Raw genomic sequence first — 22,047 nt, 5'->3', positions numbered from 1 at the left:
ACCAACTTTTCTGAAACAATTTATAAGAATAAAATAAGTGTATCAATGTTTCATCTTCATCACCACAAAATGAACAAGTACTAGAAATAACAATATATTTGGACACCGTTGCATTAACGCATTACATTAACCTACATCTTATGTAGTATTTTAAAGTGGACTTCTTTGGTCTAATTGGGAATAAATATTTATGGGGTAACAACCATGCTTTTCTCCATTCAATATAGTCAATTAAGGCAGCCCAATGGGATCTGCCTCTAGGGCAAATTAGGTCTCTTTTTTTGAAAAACCTGGCGGATAAGTTTATTATTACATTTCTTATCATAAATGCTAATGCCATCCAATAACAAAGCCGACTCCTTCGTATTTTTTTGGTTGTATAATATGTGGCTCTTGCACTAGACTAATTCAGGTCTTGCACTAGACCTGTAGGAATAGCCTTAAGCACAGTATTGTGTTCTTTAAAATAAATAGGGAATTCATGGATAGTCATGAAGCGTTCATAAGACAAGGTGTTACCAGAGTTGTCAAATAAAAAAAGGATATAAATTAAATCTCTCTATTAAACTAATTTGGAAAAAAGAGAGATTTGTTTCTAACAGTTATATTCATTGTAAGGCCCGTGAAATTGGTCCAAGCTGCCGGTTCGCCAATACACGGGGAAGGTCTCACGTGTTCTGTCCTCACTCATGCAAAGTATTGGTTGGTTAAATTTGTAATATATTAATCATATATTTACTCGTTTATTTCATCTGACTCCATAAATGAAAGGTTTTAATAATATCTGTGCCTCACTAAAAGTGAGCGAATGTTTGACTATTCCGTTTAACTCTTCAATGAAAATAATGTCAAAGTCAGTTAGAATAATCAAATGTAACAATTTATTATGTCAGGTAAATGTATCAGGCCAATTTCATAATCAATTTAAAGATAATCGATACAAAACATCAAATGCTCTGGAATAGAGAGAAGATGCAAACCCAACTTTAAGAAACACGTGAGGCTGAGAGATCTCACTCCCAGCCTCACGGGCCGATCTGAAGTACAGAAAAGGGCCCCGATCTCCCTGCTGCACTTCCTTAAATAGACAAACCTTTTCACCTGGAACCATGTGCTAACAATAGAAATTTGCATTCGGAGGTACACTGTAACACCTCTTGGGGGTGCGCGACCATTTGCTTGAGAGACCAACCCCTCCTTGTATGCTAGTTATCCATAAACCTTCAAAAACCTTATTACCTTGTGTATTACTTATTCTGGAAATAGGACATTTGCAAATTTAGTTCCAGTTCTAAACTGGGAGGCCATATTTACGCAGTCATGTACTATTGTGAGATGTGAATGGCCTCTTGAAGTGTCTTTTCACCCATCTCCCGAGTCTCAGGTTATGTTCTAACAATTCCGCTGTCCTGGATTTGCTCCAGGTGGGCTCCTGTCCCTCCTGGCGTCCGTCCTTCGAGGAATTTGCAGAAGTAAACCTGAGACAGAAAACAGAGGAGAGCGAACCACAGACAGATAATTCCAATATTTCAAAAGCATTAAATTCAGACGTGTGGAATTATTTTACTTGTTCCATTATCATGTCAATTGCAATTTTAATTCCAGATGTCACATGAAACCGAGTTTCATTGACCACGTCTGAATTGTTGCTGTTGTCTTAGTGTGTTGTGACACCTGAAGCTGCTTTTTCAGTTCAGCCTTCAGTCCGCTGCATGTGCAATGCATTCACACATTTTAATTTGTGCAGATATTTTTTGACCTGCAAAAAACTGTGGTACTTCTGTCTGCTGTTTAGCATTTCACACCCTCCTCGTAAATTTACTTCTCTGATTAAATTAAATTTTAGTTGTTGCACAATTTGGTTTGCTATTACCTGTGCCACACAATACTAGCCGTGTTTTCTAACGGTGAAAAATAAAGGCATACCCCGCCCCTTTTTGGCACTGGGTAGCACACAAATTAAATTCTGTTTCAGAAATTCAGTTTTAATGTCGAAAGTCACACTTCTCCAATTATTATCCTACTCTGTGAGTGTAATATAATGTTTATTATAATTCAAGTTATAATATAATTATATTCTTTAACAATACAAGTCAAATTCTATTGTTTTCAGTCTCTGAAGAGTCTCTGGAACAACTTAACGCATGGTCAAATCTCTACTTGTTCTCATGTCAATACATTTGAATATGAAAAAGGCTTTTCTGGCTCAGGGCTGATAAGATGTACATTTGCTGTTTCTCTTTTTTCTTTGCTAGGTTTCAAATACCTTTTCTTCTCATTAGTCTTTTTAAATGGCCATTTTAACGTTTGGTTATTCTATTTACTCTTACTTTATATTTTTCCGTTTATAGATAAGGAAAACTATATCGCTTTGCAGTCCTTCCCAAGGATGCACGACACAAGTGGTCAGTCCCGAAGATCAGGAGCTGAGGCAGTTGGCTAATTCTCTAGGATTTTGCCGTACACGCGCAACAATCAAAGAGATTTTTAATAGCCCCCTTGGATGCCCTTCAGGAACTTAATTCAATCGTTTTACTTTAGTAGGTTTTGGCTCTGGATTAATCAAGCCTGTTCATTTATCTAAAGTAACATTAAATTAGAACAGAAGACATCGGAACACATCCTCCCACCCAAGTCGCCAGTACACTCCCTGATATCAGTTATTAGCCGTCGCTAATCTCTGACGCAATCTTGTGGAAATATACGAATCCGTTAACCTATTTTGGAAAAAACAAATCTCAGAGTAATTCAGAATACATTCAAACATAACAATATTTAGTTCTCCGATGCCTTAAATATAAAAAGGTTTTTGTTTCAGGATTAATGAGATGCATTCGTTTCTGATTTTCCGATTTGTTTGTCTTATGATTTACATTGTAGCCACATGGCAATCCTATGCTCCTGTTAGGAGACAAACAAATTCAACAAACACACTTGATATTTAATCCAGTTTACACAAGACACGTGGCCTAGCATGCATGGCATCTACAACCTTTTACCTAAGTGTTTTCTACAACACTTACAGTAAAGCAATCTTGTGTTTTTAAAGAATAAACTCAACTAGCCTATGTGCACATTTTCGTAGCACAAACAACTATAAAGTGTGTTCTAGCACAATGTGTCAAGCACAACTACAAATTTGAAAATCCAAACAGAATATGCATCACATCATCCTGTTTTTCTCAACCTTGCTTTTCATAAACAAATGCATCGACTTGTCTTTTTGTTTATCCAATTACATGTTTTCTGATCGTTCAAATTCATTGTGAGTCACACTATAGCCACCAAATTCAGCATAGACACGTGTTTAATTCAGTTTACTCAGGATACATGGCCTAGAATACAACATCTATATCACCTTTACTTAGGTTTTCAAAATACACTCACAGCAAAGCAATAGAATACAACATCTATATCACCTTTGCTTAAGTGTTTCAAATACACTTACAGTTAAGCAATCCTGTGTCTCAAGAATAAACTTTAAATTAGCCTATGTGCATGTTGTAGCACAAACAAATTTGAAAATTAACAGAATTATTCATCGCTCAGAATAGTATCCTCAAATATTTGAACAGCTTGACGGTCAAAATCAGGATGCGCGCGATCATAGCTAGTTATAACGGCGCCTTTTTATACTTGTGTTACCCCAGCGTGTTACAATGTTTTAGAGTTTATTCTGCCATCGTTTTTACAGACTCGCCACATCTAACAGCTCCTGTCAGTTGTGTTGGATATATTTTAGAGATTACTCTGCCATCGTTTTTACAGTCTCGCCATATCCCCAACCACCTAACAGTGATAACCAAGCAAAATTTTCAAATTTTCGTGAATTTTTGATTAGATAGCATATCAAATACTTTAGAGGTTTACTTTTCAGAGGAACTGAAATAAGCAAAATTAAATTGAATATCTTAATTTAATTCCATCAATGTTAAAGTTTTAGCATTTAGCATTAGCCTTGAATGCAGCATGGCTTTAGCATTTAGCGTAGCCTTGAGCGCAGCATGGCTTTAGCATTAGCCTTGAGCGCAGCATGGCTTTAGCATTTAGCATTAGCCTTGATATTTGAGTTTTTTAGCCTGTAAATCATATCATCAGTTTTCCGATCGTTTACAAACTTAAATTTCTCTTTCTGTTGTTTGCTCGTTCTTATCACGTGCTGCTAGTGTTTAAACAAAACCAATACAACAATGGGCGGAAAACATGCGGCTGATTTTAAAACTTTTAGGCTTTACATTTTCAGCTCTTCATCGAGTTACTAATTATTTGGTAGATGTTATTCTCACTTTAGATTTTGTTTCTTGTTGCTTAGGCAAAACAAGGAGATCTTTAAAATCAAATCATTCTTCATCTGGCTGCCGCATCAAACATTTCTTCAACACCTGATGCAAAGTGCAAAGAAAATTGACTTACCACAACCACGGAAGAAAGAGAAGTTGTTCAAACCTCTTGTTGATTTTAAAATCCCAATACTTGCTGGAAAGGACGTTTCTCGTCTGTGTTGCGAGATCACGTCGCCGAGGTCACCATTTTTGTAAGGCCCGTGAAATTGGTCCAATCTGCCGGTTCGCCAATACGGTGAAGGTCTCACGTGTTCTGTCCTCACTCATGCAAAGTATTTATTGGTTAAATTTGTAATATATTAATCATATATTTACTCGTTTATTTCATCTGACTCCATAAATGAAAGGTTTTAATAATATCTGTGCCTCACTAAAAGTGAGCGAATGTTTGACTATTCCATTTAACTCTTCAATGAAAATAATGTCAAAGTCAGTTAGAACAATCAAATGTAACAATTTATTATGTCAGGTAAATGTATCATGCCAATTTCATAATCAATTCAAAGATAATCGATACAAAACATCAAATGCTCTGGAATAGAGAGAAGATGCAAACCCAACTTTAAGAAATACGTGAGGCTGAGAGATCTCACTCCCAGCCTCACACAGGGGTGCAAACAGCGCGCTTTTCGGCGCCTCCCGCTTTTTTCACGTCAGTTTGGGTGACTTGTGTGAATCGTGCAGATCCGAAGATTTTTTTTAAGGGGGGGGGGGGGTTGAGAGGGTCTGATTATAATTTAACCAACAGTAATTGGATTGCGTCCACCAACAAGTAATTAGGAAATAAGCGAATCATTCAGAACACTGCGTGCCAAACCAGCAGTATGTGCGCAAGCGTGAACCACTAGTGTTTCTGTCTCACTCTGGATCTGCCACTGCATCACATTTCTCTCTGCGTGGCGTGGAGTGTCCGTTTTTATGTCGGCTCTCATGTTAACTGGTCAGAGCTTGTGTTAGAGCACAATGCCTGCGTGACACACACACTTCTCGAGCCGCGCCGAAACCGCGTGCTAGAAATAGAACCGCAACCGACGCCTATTTTTCACGCGACACGCAAGAGTGTTGGAAGTTTTCAGACAAAATAGAAGGCGCAAATACATATTAATAAATTACATTTTGATGCTTGAAAGTCTCTCGGTTTTGACAAATGCATATATAATTGTAATTTAAAAAATAGGCCTAATTATCGATTTTCAAATATTGCCCCTGTCAATAGGCCTACAGAACGAAATATTCTGTAGCCTATTTTGCCGTCAATATTGCCGATGTTGTCTTTGCTGTATCAGGCTATATATGTTATGTTTAACATCCAAATTTAGATGGTCTGTCGGCGCACAGAGCCACGTAGTCGCAGACAGCACGTGAAGTTCGTGAACACCGAATTCCCTTTTCTTTCTTATCTATTTGTGTTTGAACAGACATGTGCACGAAAAAAATAAGCCAGTGTCCGTCTCGAGTTTCCCCGTAAACGCAGTCAGAATAAAACGGATGCGTGTCATATTAGATACGTGCATTCGTCTTAAAGGGACAGCACCCAATATACCTGCAGCTGTTTGTGTCACCAAAGTTAATCAAACAACAAAAGAGAAAGAGAAAAATCACGTTTTGTCAAAAGATAAACTGTATTAATACTTAATACAGTTAATTTACCTGAAAAACATAAAGCACTGCTTTATTTCTCGTGTATTTGTGTTTTATTGTATTTATATATGCTTGTATTTTGTTTATTAGTTTCTATGCAGATGCACTAGGCCTACCCTACACAATTACCCCAATCATCCTAGAATTATTAATTCTTTACAAAAAGAGCTATTCAAATCATCAGGTGAAATTGTTTTCAGGAAGTAGCAGTAAAGCAAGAAGAAGAAGTGCAAGATAGTTTTTCTAAATTTCATTTGACTCTATGTGCCTATAGGGGTGGGTTGGGGATGGTGGCAATGTAGTATTTGGATATTTGCCGCGGGACGAGGGCTTCGATTACCTCTCTCTTTTTTGACCATACATGTGTTTGCACCCCTGCTCACAGGCCGATCTGAAGTACAGAAAAGGTCCCCGATCTCCCTGCTGCACTTCCTTAAATAGACAAACCTTTTCACCTGGAACCATGTGCTAACAATAGAAATTTGCATTCGGAGGTACACTGTAACACCTCTTGGGGGTGCGCGACCATTTGCTTGAGAGACCAACCCCTCCTTGTATGCTAGTTATCCATAAACCTTCAAAAACCTTATTACCTTGTGTTTCACTTATTCTGGAAATAGGACATTTGTACCAGTCGCACTGTGACATTTTAAATGATACCAAACATGAAAATACTCTGTGATAATCATTCACATTAAACTATACATTTTCTTGGGTGAAATCAGGTGATCGTCTGAGCCTGAGAGAGAGGGGGTGAGGGAGAGGGAAGGAGATGTAGATTAAGATGACTCAGAGGTGAGACTTTCGTCTCGATGGTGCACGAGGGCCAGTTCAAATGATAATCTCCAGAGAGGTCCTTTTGTCCTCTCAGGGCCTGGCCACCCCCAAAACAGACTGTCTGGAATTCCCTAATTTATCAATTCTTACATCATATTATTCCACAAAAGAGTTTTATGTGGTGAGAAATTGTGGATGTAACACCGGGAGTTTATTATACATATACAGACCCTTTCCAAAAAATTAGAATATCATGGAAAAGTTTATTTCCATAATTCCATTTAAAACGTTACATTTCCATAGATTATAGATTCAGGGCCCACAACTTAAACGATTTCAAGTATTTAGTTGTTTATTTGTATGTTGTATGTTGTCTGGCTACTAAATTTTTTGTTACATGAATACCAAATACTTTATTGTGTCTTTGACCGGAATATCCTCAATTAACATGTCATTGCATTTAGACATTTAGACATATTTAACTTTAACCCACACAAAAAATGTGTAACTATCTGAATGGCACTGGAGAATTTACGTTTATCATATAAAAAAAGAGTGGTGTCATCAGCCAGCTGCGAGATTTTGATTTTCCTGTCAAAATGGAGATACCTTTCAAGTTCTGATTGTGCATAATACTCAGTGATAATTGCTCAGTAACCAAAATAAATAAAAAAGGTGCAATTGGGCAAGCCTGTCTGACACCACACTTTACAACAAATCTTTTGGAGGTGTGCAGATTGACTATGACGGAACTACTAATTTCTTTATAAAACATTTCAATTACATTAACAAAAGAATCCCCAAAACCAAACTGTTTGAGAGATTGCAGAATAAATTCATGCTCAATGGTATCGAAGGCCTTATAAAAGTCTAAGAAAAGAATAATGGCTTAAGAGTGTCCAAAATCAGCATAATCCAATAAATCTAAAATAAGTCTTATATTATTGCTAATATGCCTACCTTTGACAAAACCTGACTGCGTCTCCGCAATAATTTGATCAAGCTTAAATTTCAACCTATTAGCATATACTAGGGCCAAGATCTTGTAATCAACCGTTAAGAGGTCGCCAATTATCAATTAAGAGAGGATCTTTTTCAGGTTTTGGAATAAGGGAAATTATACCCTGTTTCATTGATGTAGTCATTTCCTTCTGAGCAATACATTCTTTATACATGCAAAGCAATGGGGATTTTATTAAGTCCCAAATATGGACGTAAAATTCAACGGAAAAACCATCAACACCAGGGGATTTCCCTCTCTTCATAGAGAAAAGAGCAGATTTAACTTCCCCAATTGTCAAAGTTGATTCACAAATCTTTAAAATCATTATCAATAGTTGGAATATAGTTTTCAATTGTTTTTGACAAAAGTCTCACAATTATTTCAATTAAATTTGGAAGTATAAAGTTTGTTATAAAAGTTTGTGATAAACTTAGAAATTAAGTTAGGATCAGTGCACCTGACACCATTAATATTTAGTGCTGTTAATGAATTTCTCCTGCAATTCCTGTTCTCTAACGCAAAAAAAGTAACTGGAGTTAGTCTTTCCTTCTTCTAGCCATTTGGCTTTTGACCTAATAAAGACCCCTCTAGCTAAATCCAAATAAGCTTGATTCATTTGTAAATTTAATTCTCTTAAAAGCAATTCTTCCTCCCGAGTTAATGTTTTTTGCAATAAAGTGTTTATTTTATTTAGGAGTTCAAATATATATATATATATATATATATATATATATATATATATATATATATATATATATATATATTTTTTTTTTTTATAGAGGATTTGAACTCTTTACTACTTCTGATGGCGATCTGCCTAGCCTTATATTTAAAAAATTCCCATTTTGCTTTATAACCGTCTCTAGAATTTTCAGAGAATATACCAGAAAACAAGTTCTTAATACCATTATTAAAGGCTGCATCTTTTAGGAGAGAATTATTACATTTCCAATAACCACGCAAACTTGAAGTTTTATCAGTGTTGCTACACAATTTTAGGCTTATTTGATAATGGTCTGAAAGGGGAACAAAAGAATGTGAAACATCTTTTATAAATTGAAGAGCTGAGGAAGAGATCAAGAAGAGGTCAATTCTCGATTGGGAAGACATATTTCTGTTAGACCAACGTGATCTCATGAAAATATATGTGTACATTTACTTACGTTTTATACACACAGAAACGTATAATACTGAATGAATGAATGAATGAATGCCTTTATTGTCATTGCATTTGAATATAACAAGATTATAGAGCCACTCTAGTAAAGTGCATCATTATAACACATAGGGCCTATACAGTATATACAAACTCATTTCACAACATATTCATTGCAAACATACACCCACACACACCCACACACATACATCGAGTACATCTCACTCATCATTCATACCAAACTCTCTCTCATCTTTCCTGCAAGCACACCCTAACCATAACACAAAACATAAATAAAAAACAATTTACCCACTCTCCTACTAAGTGGCTAATAAATATTCTAATATGATAAATTGCTGAGTAACTGTGCAAACTGCATCAATAAAGTAAAAAAAAAAAGTTTAGCTTCATTTAGGACTGTTATTGCTTTGGGAATGAAGCTATTCCTAAATCTACTAGTCTAGTCCTTGTCTTTTGACATCTGTAATGTCTCCCTGAGGGCAAGAGTTCAAACAGCGGGTAAGGGTAAAAATGTTATTGATGTTCAACAAATAAACAAGTAATAAAAACTCGGTGAGTGTTTTAGCGCAATTTTCTCACCTCATGGGATCACAACACTAAGAGATAGTAAATCTTTTCCTGGATTTTTTTTGTGCGTTCCCGAGATTAGACCTTCCTTAACATAATGCCGAAAACCCGAAGTCTCTAGGTCAGGGGTTTTCAAAGTGGGGGCCGCCAGGGGGCGCCAGGAGGGCCGCAGGAAGTTGGAAAAAAAAGCGGGGAAAAAGTAAAAAAAATATATATTTATATAAAATATTAAATATTTGCTAATATGAGTATTGTTATGAAATAACATTATAATAATTTGTTGCATAGCCTATCTGAACATTATACTTTTAAGAGATGAACTGATTGATCGGCTAGTGACAAGAATTGGCCGATTTTCACGTGATTTTCAGTCTGACATATGCGATTCAAATGCACTCGGGCGCCGCATGAATAACATTGCGCAACATCAGCATCACACATGCACACAGAACGCACATGTAGGAAACCTTGTGAATTACGGCCGTTTCAGACCGCAAGCGGCGCGTGAGCAGCGCAATTTTTTTTTCGCCGTGCATGTTCAGTGAGTGCATTCACACCGCGAGCAGGAGCAGCGCGTGAGCGTCAAGCAGGAGCGTCGACTCGCATGAGCAGAAGTGAAGCGGAGGGTTTCGGCGCCGAGTCTATTTTTGCTGCGCTGCTCACGCTCAATTAAAGTGAAAGCACACTTTTGATGGACAAAATAAATATGATTTCACACAAAAAGTACCTAAAATGCACAGAATTTGCATGTAGTGTGTTTGAACAAGAACTGGAGTAGGCTATGTCAGAAAAGAAAATGAAGACAAAAATATTTATAGAAAATGTATCCATTTAAACTTGTTTTTATTAATCAGTTTGGGTAAAAGTGGTGTTATATATATATATATATATATATATATATATATATATATATATATATATATATATATATATATATATATATATATATATATATATTATTTGTGTGTGCTGTAAAGTGGTTAGAAAAAAATGAAATCAGAATCGGCTAAAATCTGTATCGGCAGGTCAAACTCAATGAAAAATCGGAATCTGCTTTGAAAATTGTAATCGGTGCATCTCTATAATCAATCTGGTATCAAACACCATCACATAATCTGATGTTCACCTAGATGTTTTATTTATTTATTTCTACACGTACCGTAGTATTGTCGATGGGTTCAGTAACACATCCTGCAAAAGGGGGGCCTTGGCCAGAACCTAGTGGTATTTGGGGGGCCTTGGCATGGAAAAGTTTGGGAACCCCTGCTCTAGGTGGTCTGGTTGAGGAGTAGATAGAAGTGCAAGATTGGTGCGCACAGACGCACAGAACAGAAATCATGAGTTAACAAGCGCAATTTTGTCCGGCTAAAAACTGATATAATACAAATGAGCAAATGATAAACTTGGGTTGCTGAATATTAGATCCTTTACTTCAAAAGAACTTATTGTTAATGATATGATTACAGACTATAATCTAGATGTGCTGTGTTTGACAGAAACCTGGCTAAAACCAAACGATTACATTAATTTAAATGAGTCCACCCCGCAAGATTACTGTTATAAACATGAGTCTCGTCTGAAACACAAAGGGGGAGGTGTTGCTGTAATTTATAGTAATATTTTTAGAATTACTAAGAAGTCTAGTTTCAAATATAATTCTTTTGAAGTGTTGGTGCTTAATATAGCAATAAATAGTGTAAATGATAAATCACGTTTTAGATTTGTGCTGGCTGCTGTATACAGGCCACCAGGGCACCATACAGACTTTATCAAAGAATTTGCTGACTTTCTATCAGAGTTAGTACTGGTAGCAGATAAAGTCCTTGTTGGTGATTTTAATATACATGTAGATAACGAAAAAGATGCATTGGGATTGGCATTTAAAGACATTCCTAACTCTATTGGAGTTAGACAACATGTGTCAGGACCTACTCATTGTCGTAATCATACTCTAGATCTAATATTATCTAATATTTTTATATATTATAAAATAGATGTTGATGCCGTTGAAATTCTGCAGCAGAGCGATGACATCTCAGATCATTATAGTCTTGTGTAAACTTAATTTAGCCAAGGCTGCAAAGCCGACTCTGTTACAAATATGTTATACCTATCATTTCTGCCACTAAAGATTGCTTTATTAATAAACTTCCTGATCAGTTTCATCATCTCAGCGTCCCAGATAGCTTAGAAGAACTCGATATTGCGACAGAAAACTCTCTCTTTTCCAGCATTTTAGGACTGCAACCTGTGCATTAGATGAAATGCAGTTGCTGTTAGGGAGAGCTGTATTTAACGTGTCTTCTGTCATACATCCTTCAGCTGAAAGACTGAATCTGAAGGTGTGTGTGTGTGTGTGTGTGTGTGTGTGTGTGTGTTGATTGTCTGTCCTCTGTCCTGTAACGACTGAGACAAGTCAGACACAAGTATTTGATATAGTTTAAAAAATGATATTTAAAACTCACTCTGGGATCTGTGGCCCCATCCCCCCAAACAGGGCAAGAAGGTATTAGTTACCATGACCACGATCAGATAAGTTGGTTTTATGACTCTTAGCAATGTGAACAGGGCCTCTGCCGCAAGACCTACAGATATTAGAACAGACTCTCCTGCATTTATTTATCGATGAACTGATTAACATGAAATTATCATGCATCCCAGAACATTTTGTGAATGATTTACTGTCTATTATCTCTTTGATACTATGTATTTTATTATAGAACCAACGGTCAATGTAACCTCACCTATACAATGTTTGGTCTCTATAAATTGGTACTTTGAAGATCGAAATGATTGTACATGATATGCCGATAGCGGCGCAACATATTAGTATTACAAGAATCTTTCTTAGTTTCGTCATCAGAAACCAATCCAGCTGCACATGCAAATGAGCACACTTAGAACAAAGATTCATAAATCAACCACAAAGGAATCTTCCCGCTTGAAAATTCCACCCTTCTCATTGGTCAAGCAAACCCGGAGAGGTGGGGCCTTTCTCAGGCTTTATTAGAGACAAATCCACAGTGACCCTCCTCTCTCTTCTCTTCTGGCCTCTACTGCTGCTTCAAGTTGATCCCCCCCACCTCCCCACCTCCCACCTGAAAAAAAATAATGTGAAAAAAAAAAATAGTCTATTGTGATACAAGACTTTATTGTAGAGAATACATTTCGGAGAACAGCCTGTGACTAGAGACAGCTGAGAATAAGTGTGAAAAGGGTTGTGCAATTAAAAAGTTGTAATCTATTGACAGGCAGTTAAAATGAAATTTTCTAAACGTCTCTTTGAGGAAAAAAAAACAACGCTTAAACCTGGATTATTGAGAGCGATTTTAAGTGCGACGATGAGCATCTGCTAAATAAGCTACTGCGACCACAATTCACTCCTTCAGTTAGTGAAGCTGCTCCCACAGCTATTCATGAGTGTTTAAATGCTATATATTCCCATCTTCCCACAGGAGAAGCAGCAGAAAGCAGGAGGAATTACTCCAGGAGAAACTACTCGCATACTATTTTAAAGATGGAGTTTCAGGAAGAACCCTGCAGAATAAAAGATGAAGATACAGAGAAACTAATAGGTTGGTGTTTTCCTTCATTCTCTTAAATCACTGACGAGGAACATTAAGATGAAAACTGACAAATAACAATACCTGTAAAACTAGATATTATTAGACTCAATAGTAAACTGTATTTTGCAAATTTGAGGCTCCCTGGTTTTGTTTCTAATTTGTACATCTTCAATTGACCCATGGAAATGTAATGTTGATTTTAGACCAGGTGGAAGTGACTAAAGACAAACAGCATTTCACAAATGAAGATGGAAACATTATTTCACAGACTGAAAAGAATTTCACAGATGGAAAATCTGGAGTCAAGGGATCTTTTACCTGCTCTGAGTGTGGAAAGAGTTACATGCATAAATCGGCACTTAACAGACATATGAGAATTCACACTGGAGAAAAACCATTCACCTGCACTCAGTGTGGAAAGAGTTTCATTCGCAAAGAGGATATAAATGTGCACATGAGAATTCACACTGGAGAAAAACCTTTCACATGCAATCAGTGTGGAAAGAGTTTAACTCACATAGGCTCTCTCAAAGACCATCTGCGTTTTCACTCTGGAGTGAGATCATTCAGCTGTGATCAGTGTGATAAAACATTTGTTGAGGCATCAAGCTTAAGAGCACACCTTACAGTCCATACTGGCATGAAGCCTTATATATGCTTTGACTGTGGGAAGACCTCCACTAGATTGCGCATCTTAAAAACACACCAGAGGATTCATACTGGAGAGAAACCTTACAAGTGCTCACACTGTGGGAAGAGTTTCACTCGGTCAGAATACTTGAAAGATCATGAGAGAGTTCATACTGGAGAGAAGCTGCACCAGTGCTCTTCATGTGGAAAGAGTTTTGCTAATTTTTCTAATATGCGGACTCATATTAAAAAGCATTGCCCAAAAGTCTCTAAGTCAGGGATGGGCAACACCCCCAGGGAAGTGTCAGCAGAGATTGTGTCTACTCTCCCCTGTGAAGGCCTCATCGCCACGACAGCCATCTGCACTGATCCTCAACAAACCCGTCTCCACACCGGCATGATGACTCCAATCTTCAGCCAGATGGAACTGGATTAATATTCTGAATGTTCCAATCCAATCTGACTTTTGACCTATAATGCTGCCTGAACTGAGCTGGATGATGACATCACAGTTTTGTCCAGAGCGGCTATATATATATATATATATATTTATAATATAAATATATATATATATATATATATATATATATATATATATATATATATATATATATATATATATATATATATATATATATATATATATAGCCTATATATATATTTAGTTATATTTATAATATAACTAAATTAATAACTTTTTACAACAAAAAGGAACCATCACTGAACTTACTTAAGCTGGACTGTGATGCTATTTTCTTCTAGAAACAAAGTTTGTTGCATTATTTTCCTGTTATATCTGTAAAGCTGCTTTGAAACAATCTGTATTGTAAAAAGCGCTATATAAATAAAGGTGACTTGACTTGACAATTGCCCTCCAGGACTGAAGTTGCCCATCCCTGGTCTAAGTGATTAATGTTCATGTTCTGATCCAAAACTTTCAGGTAAATAGTTTGATTTTCTCAGGGTGGGTACACAATATGGACAAGTATGGTGAAGGGGTGGATTATGGAATCCACTGCCGCTTCAATATCCATTTAGTGATTTGTAATCACATTATTAATCAATATTTATCCTTCTAAATATTAAATGATTTGAATGACTTCTTCAAGCTTATGAGATTTACTAGTTATAGAATTACATTGTTCACTGAAACATTCTCTTTGTTTGTAAGAGAAGCACCTAACACCTGTTAAAACACACACTCTTACTTGATCTGGACAAACTGAGCATCATTAGAAAGATTTAAGACTTCGATATTTGACCACTGTTTATGATAAATCTGGTTTGCATTGACATTCATTTCTTAATTTATGCCAGGAGTGCAAAATTATTATTCTGTAACGTTCAATATTTTGAATAGAATTCATCACTCATAATGCATTCAATCATGTTTTCTCCAGTTTATTTGTGTTCACATACATGCAAAATACAGCATCCGTCAGGGCTCTTAGTCTAAGGGTGTGTATATTTGGAGAAATAATGATTAATCGTAACATGCTTGTAAAATATTTTGTCATTCTCTATATGTTGGTTCTGTCTCTATTCAGAATTACTTATTACTTTTGGGTATGCCATGTATGCATCACTTGCCAAAATTGGGGCTGTCTGGTAAGGGGTTAAAACATATATTTACTTTCTAGTTGACCCTGACAGCCTAGGTCATTGGGGTCATTTAGGCCTGTCTCCTACATGACCAATTCTTAGTTAAAGCATTTACTTTACTTTTCATCTTCAGTCACTAGAGAATAATGATGAATATTGTCTGAACCTCTTACTGAGAGAAAGTACTTCTTGATCAGTATGTTTTGGGAAAGTTTCCTGAACAGAGCTAGAGCTCGATCAACTCAGACCTTGAAGAAGCTGTCTTTGTGTGTTAGTACTCTTTGTTACAGGACCTGACATTCGTGAGGTGAGCAATTGGCATGCAAAGTTGGTGAAATGACCATCTGACAGACAAACTGGAGCTCAGAATCGTGACCTTGGTGGGTTATTTTGTGTCTAAACCCGAAAAACGAAAAATGTGATTTTGGCTCGATTTTTCATTTTTCGTTTGTGGTTTACAAATCGGTTTATGGGTTCGATATTCCATTTGCACACATCTGATTGTCAAAACGCTCCGCCTTCAGTAAGCTATGAGCTTTTCTTTCTGTCAGGCAGAATAAGAGTCAGTACGAGTGCGGCACTGACAAATGCACTTTAATAAAATAATGTCTGAAACCACCACTCACTGTTAACTACGCACAATATTTGAAGCAGAAATATGTTGCTGGTCACGTAATTCATGCTGCTGCGACTTGCAAGCGACCCCAATAATGTAAGCCACAGTATGACAGATTATTTTAGCATGATGTATTTCCCATTGATTAATGCAGTGCAAATAGTTCTGTCTCTTTGGATAAAAGGGAAGTGGAAATAAAAATCAATAATAGGCTGAACTGTACCATGATAATATGTCCGTAACATTAGATGTCCGTAGATGACCTACCCATAACTGTTACATTATAGTTAGGGGATCACACAGTTTGTACAGTATAAAAATCATTATGTCTAAAGTTCCTATTAAACATGAAAACCCAACAACCCAATGGGAATATATCCTTGTTTTCAACCACAATACAATGTCTGTCCAATGTTGGAGATTAATGTCAATCTGGCGTTGGATTCTGACATCAACCTGATTTTCATTTTCAACGTTGGGTTTGGTCTTCTAAATGTAAATGTTGTCGTTGTTTTGATGCACACTAGCTTATAGATAACAGTAAGGCAAACATATTCATACTAAAAGCCAAAAAACTTTAAATAGGGCACTATTTGAGGGAACAGCCATTTGGGTGTCCGAAACCATTGTGGACGTTATTGAGTGCACTTATTCAATCTCAAATTCATTACCACTACTGGGACTGTGTTCTAGAAATAAGTTTGATATTGATTTGAGGGTATAGGCAGGCATAGATTCAGAGGCATAAGGTACTGTAAGTATTACACACAACAATGCAACAATAATAAAACAATGCATTGACATTTACTTTTGATACTTAAGTACTTTTAAAAACAAGTACTTCTGTACTTTTACTTAAGTAAAAATCGGTCTTTACAACTTTACTTGTAACGGAGTAATATTTGACCAGTAGTATCTGTACTTTCACTCAAGTAAGGAAGTTGTGTACTTTGTCCACCTCTGAAAACATCTGTTCATAATCTGTGATTACACAATTCCAATACGAATAGCACCGGGAGGCGTCTGGAATAACTTGGCACTGATCAATCCGCATTTTTAAGCCAGCTAATTTTACAGTAGGCTCATATTCAGAATGTCCTTCTGTATAACGCCAACGACCGCACAAATGGGCTTCCTTTGTGAAATACAGTAGACCACAGTTTTAACCGTTTTTACAGTTTAAAAAAGGTGGTCTGCTATTTTTCACAAAGGAAGCTCAGTCAGTCAGTCAGTCAGTCAGATAGATAGACAGACAGACAGACAGATGGATGGATGGATGGATGGATGGATGGATGGATGGATAGATAGATAGATAGAAGTTTAAATGTGTTTGGCCTATTATAAATTTAGGAACATAACAAGCATTACAAACAGAGTTTGTGTTGTTGAATCTTTTTTTTTTTCTAGTACATCTTAAAATATAGGCTAGAGCTCATGACAAATAAAAGTTCCAGATGGACAAACATTAAATGCAGAAATCAGTGTGAATAACAATATCTTAAAATAAACTAGAGAGTGGATACACAGATATGGCCTATTTATGAATGAAATTCATGCATAATTGTCATTTAAACTGATGCAAACAGGGAAAGAGTAGAAAACACTTCTTATCCTGTCGCCCCCTCTAGTGGACAGCATTAAGTAGTCCGGCCTTCATTGCTCAGATAACACAAGTCAATGGATTTTTTGGGAAAGTAAGTCTGACCAGTTAGAAAAGATATAAGCGAGTCAGACCAGTCTGAAGGTCTGAGCTGAATTTGGTGAAGCATTAAAGTTCTAGGCGGAGGCAATTTCTAAATTAAAAAAAATAATAATTATAATGTTTAAATGTATGCTGGCTTTCTTAAGCCAACATAATAAAGAAACCTTAGAGAAACATCGACCAATTCAGTATGTAATAAAATTGTATTATTTTTATAATAAAACTAATAACATTTTAAAGGTATGCCGTGCTCTTCAACCGACATGATTTTAATTAATCCCAAACCTGGTAATTTTGTCAGTATTAATGTAGACTCTCTAATTCTAGCTTCTCTCTTTTCTGTCTCTTTCTTTTCATGTGAATTGAGTAGGCTACACATGCTTATAATCATAAATTTAAACTTTATTTCTATTCAATTTTCAAAATTATTTATAGCCTACATATGTCACACAGGCCTATCTGCCTTTTGATGTAAATAAAAGATGAGAGTGGTAAATGTTACGGACATATTATAATGGTACAGTTCAGCCTATTATTTGTCAGTGACTCTTATAGAGCTGGTAAGTCCCGCCCATCCGTAAAACCCCAAGTGGACCTCTAGGTTGAAAAATCGTCAATGCAAGTGAATGGGAGAAAATAATTATTTTCTGGTCCCGTTTGAATTGTGCCATGAATGTGAACATATGTTGTCTGTGAATTTTTTATATAACTTTTCATGTTACGAGTTTGACAGTATATGGTATGATTCTTCGGCTAGCAGTTGTGGAAAAGACATAACGAGAAAGACTACATGTCGCCTATGTGACGTCCAGGGCTGGACTGGTAATCTGGCATACCATAAATGCCCGGTGGGCCGACGTGCTTTTTGGGCCGATAAATCTCATACTTTTTTTTTTCTTTTAATGGCCCATAAAACTTGTACATCGGCGGCCCATTCGTTTTGTTTTGTTTAAATTGATGGTGCTGGGTTAGTGCCGGTGTAATGCATTGGTCAAAAAAAAGTAAGCGTTAGTTTTTTTTCCCACTGACAGACCGGCTTATGAAACCCGTAGATCAGCGGCACATTGGTTGTTTTCTTGATTGATTTCTTGACACTGGGCTGGCCCAATCACACCTCCCCCTTTGGGCTTTGAGTGAGCGTGCAGTGTCAAGTGTGTATCTGTCAAAATAGTCTGAGAGATGGAGAAGAAACGCAAGGAATGTACAGGAATGTAAAAAAGACGCGTTTTTGTCCATGTTTTCCGCCAAAATAAAAGCTTGATGCAGTTTCCGTCAAAATAAAAGATCATGTGCTTATCTCTTTCAAGTTTAGAAATGAGTACAAAACTAATTATGAAAGTTTTCTTTATTTTTCAGTGCATTTGTTTTGCAATATATGGCTATTACTGTCATTGGTTTAATATTATAACTATTATTATGTAGTAGTGTAATATAGACAGACACTGTTACTAAAAGAGGTATGATTTTTTCTTTGTTTAATTTGCACACTTAATATGGGTTGGAGCCTTTTAATTTTGAACTCTCAAACTGCACCAGATTAATGAATTTAACATTAAAATGCACAAATTTTTCTTAGGGGGGGCATGCCCCCAAACCCCCCTAGAGGGACAGAGGTCCGCCCACCACAGTTTTACCAAGATCCTGTGGGAAACATTGGTATTGCTATGCCAATGCAGCTTATAGCTTGTTTTTTGGATGCATCACTGTGGAGTGTACTTCAATTGTATTAATAAATTACAATTTTGTACTTATTTAATCTGTTAACTCGTTCCTACTCACTCATTACATGGCATTAGTGGTTTTAATGAAAATGAGTTGAACAAAAACATATTTAAGGGCGTGCAAAGATGGGTGGTGTTTATGGTCATATGTAGTGGGCCAGTCTGGGCCAAAATGCCAGGGCCGATTTTCTGTCCCAGTCCAGCCCTGGTGACGTCACCCCATAAAGTTGACTTACCCGTGGTTTTCACCAACCTCAACGATTTTGTCCTCTCCCTGAAAGAAGGCGGTGAAGTGCACCAAAGACACAGCCATGTTTAGCGGGATTCGTGAGCTAGTGTCCGTGTGCTAGTGGTGTTGACGTTTCAAACGTGTCGAAAGCAGCGAAGAGTTGTAATCCACAAAGTGCTCTCACACAAAGTCTAACCGTATCAAACTTCTACCTGCTAAATTGTAGCATTCTTTACACGAAAAGTTATATAAAAAATTCACAGACAACATATGTTCACATTCATGGCAAAATTCAAACGGGACCAGAAAATAATTCTTTTCTCCCATTCACTTGCATTGACGATTTTTCAACCTAGAGGTCCAGGGGGATTAGCGGAAGGGGCGGGACTTACCAGCTCTATTCTGCCTGACAGAAAGAAAAGCTCGTAGCCTACTCATGGAGCCTACTGAAGGCGGAGCGTTTTGACCAATCAGATGAAAGCGGCGTTTCAGCGCCGCCCACGTGTGCAAATGAAATATCGAACCCATTCAGAGAATGTCTAATAGGAAGAGAATTGGCACTCTCTGCTTACTTCCGGTTTCTGGACTGGCTGCAGTAACACGTCTCTGTCCATGCGGGGGCGCTCGCAGGCGAGTGCAGAATGAATGGAGGTCTATGGTGAAAAACCCTCAAAATCCACTTTTCTCAGGATATAATTTTTTGTCTAGTAATTTGAATGTTGTATTCGAAAGGAGATGCAAAGAAATTACACATTGCTGGGTGCTAGATTTTTTAGAGTCACTTATTTGGTTTAAAAAGTCTTTTAAAATGTCAATGACGTCAGAATGCTGACGTCATTAGCAGAATGCTAGCGTGTTATGGGCAACAACAACTCAACCTGTAAGAAATCGAAAAGAAATAAGTACTCGTTCATTCAACTTTAGACCTATAACCCATGTTGAACTTGCAAAACTTACAATAAAATCTGAGATTTCTCAACGGGAATCGGGTGAAAGAGACACATTTAGCCGTCTAGCCCCATAGACTCCCATTCAGTCTGCACTTGCCCGCGATCACCTCCAGTGGAATTCTAATGGAACTGCAACCAAGATCGATACAATGGGGCTAATAGGAAGTGCCAAGGCTCTCCGTAGACGGGCTCTGACCCATTCAAGTACACCTGGCTGCAGCCTGCAGATCGGGGCGGGGCTGTAAACAGGAAATGCGGTTGAAAACGCATTCGCCATATCGCGCTGACAGCGCATGCGTCGTATTTGCGTTAAGTGGTGACGTCATGCGTCTTAAAAACGCATGCGTAAATTTGAAATAATACTTTAATAAAATTATAAAGTATTAAAACAACTCTAAAGTAATAATGAAAGCAGCAAAAAGTAGTAGAGCGCATATCCATAGTTTTAACTATGCCTGATCAAAACATAAGGAATTACAGAGTAAGCTATATATTGTGTAATATCTGTGTAGTATTTTAAAAGTTTTTCACATTCTGTTGCACTTCACTGTGTAAATTACAAAATTACTGTAAACATTAATGGCACCTTATATTTTTCTTATTTTAATCATTCCTCTGTAATAGTTCTTGTTTATTTTTGTGCATTAGGTTATTAGAAAACATTTATGCCAATAAAGTAGTTAAACTAACTACATACAGTACATTGTCAATCTCTGTATCCCATATTATGCATGCCAACTCAAAAAACCAAACTCATACCAGTGATAACTTTTATTTCAAAACAAAAATAATTGTGTAAAAGAGATATGCACACATACAGATAATCACGTACATCAACCGTACACACACGCGCGCACATACACACACACAGACACGTACGTACACACACACATGCGCGTACACACACACATGCGCGTACACACACACACGTTTGTACGTACGTACGTACGTACGTACGTACGTACACACATGTACACTCACACACGCGTACACTCACAAACACGTACGTACGTACGTACGTACGTACACTCACACACACACACACACGTACGTACACTCACACACGTACACACACACACACACACGTACGTATACACACACACGTACGTACACTCACACACGTACACACACACACACACACACACACACACACGTACGTACACTCACACACACGTACATACACTCACACACACACATACGTACACTCACTCACACACACGTACGTACGTACGTACACTCACACACGTACATACACACACACGTATGTACACTCACACACACACGTACGTACACTCACACACGTACGTACACTCACACACGTACGTACACTCACACACGTACGTACACTCACACACGTACGTACACTCACACACACGTACGTACACTCACTCACACACACACACACACACGTACGTACACTCACACACGTACGTACACTCACACACACGTACGTACACTCACTCACACACACGTACGTACACTTATGGCCTCAATATACTTCTGCGTCGGACCTATGCCGGAGC

General features: G+C 37.2%; 1 long non-coding RNA gene across 1 annotated transcript in view; it reads left to right on the top strand.

The window, feature by feature from the left end:
- LOC308705358 overlaps positions 1-22,047 on the top strand; it is a 34,806-nt gene that overhangs the window by 2,967 nt on the left and 9,792 nt on the right. Inside the window, exon 2 of the long non-coding RNA XR_014031908.1 lies at positions 12,964-13,083. This is a non-coding gene — a long non-coding RNA (uncharacterized lncRNA). The remainder of the gene's footprint in view (positions 1-12,963; positions 13,084-22,047) is intronic.

This window comes from Scardinius erythrophthalmus (assembly GCF_964197995.2).
Source record: "Scardinius erythrophthalmus genome assembly, chromosome: 17".
Classification (NCBI taxonomy): domain Eukaryota; kingdom Metazoa; phylum Chordata; class Actinopteri; order Cypriniformes; family Leuciscidae; genus Scardinius; species Scardinius erythrophthalmus.
Note: the sequence above shows the minus strand (reverse complement) of the source record. Positions and strands in the feature narration are given on the sequence as shown.